General features: G+C 42.2%; 1 non-coding gene across 1 annotated transcript; it reads right to left on the reverse strand.

Annotated features, from left to right (window-relative positions):
* Nucleotides 1-490: 490 nt before the first annotated feature.
* On the reverse strand, nucleotides 491-562 carry trnag-ucc. Its single transcript has one exon. It is a non-coding gene; the product is annotated as a tRNA-Gly (tRNA).
* Nucleotides 563-816: the final 254 nt, after the last annotated feature.

The following is an 816-nucleotide window of genomic DNA, read 5'->3' on the forward strand; positions in this document are numbered from 1 at the left end:
CTGTGTGGTCATTTCTATCATCTCTCAGTGTTTCATCGAGTCATTTTCTCATACTGGAAATATAAAAGCAGCTGGTCTCCATTCCTCCTATTTCTGACCTGCACCTAAAAAAATAACATGACCGATTCGATATGAGAAATAACGTTGTTTGGATATTTGTGAACTGCCCACCCACATTTCATTTGATAATAGGCCGTGTTTCACAAAAAACACTGAGAGTAATGTTGTAATGAGTGAAATCCGGAAACATTCCTTTTGAAATAAGATGGAAAACCAAGGAATTCTGCCATGACTCCAGTTTATTTGAACCGTGATCGACATGACTCCTTAATCCTCCTGGGCGCGTCCTCAACTTCAATGTCGTGTCTGCACTCCGGAGGTCTGGCAACGTTGGTGTGGCTGACTCAGTGTGATGTGCAGATGTAAATGCTGAATTACGACTGAAGGTTTCGGCTCTTTTGGTTGGGGAGTGGTTTTAAAATTCACAGCTTGCGATGGCCGGGAATCGAACCCGGGTCAACTGCTTGGAAGGCAGCTATGCTCACCACTATACCACCATCGCTACAGCACGCAGTCGCCTAGAAATCAGCTGATGTGCAATAATAGTTCTTGACTCTAAATGTCGTTGATGTTTTGTTGGAAATTTTGCAGTGAAACATTAGAATTGACAAGTCATAAAAGACTGAGATTTGTTGAGTGGGTAGGTCTCATTATGCCCCACCTCACTTTCTAATACACACAAAGCAGTATTTCGGATTTCTCATCATCTGAAATCAATCAATAACAAAAATAGCACGAAAATCCCAGGGCAACCCT

This window comes from Chiloscyllium plagiosum, unplaced genomic scaffold (assembly GCF_004010195.1).
Source record: "Chiloscyllium plagiosum isolate BGI_BamShark_2017 unplaced genomic scaffold, ASM401019v2 scaf_82622, whole genome shotgun sequence".
NCBI lineage: Eukaryota > Metazoa > Chordata > Chondrichthyes > Orectolobiformes > Hemiscylliidae > Chiloscyllium > Chiloscyllium plagiosum.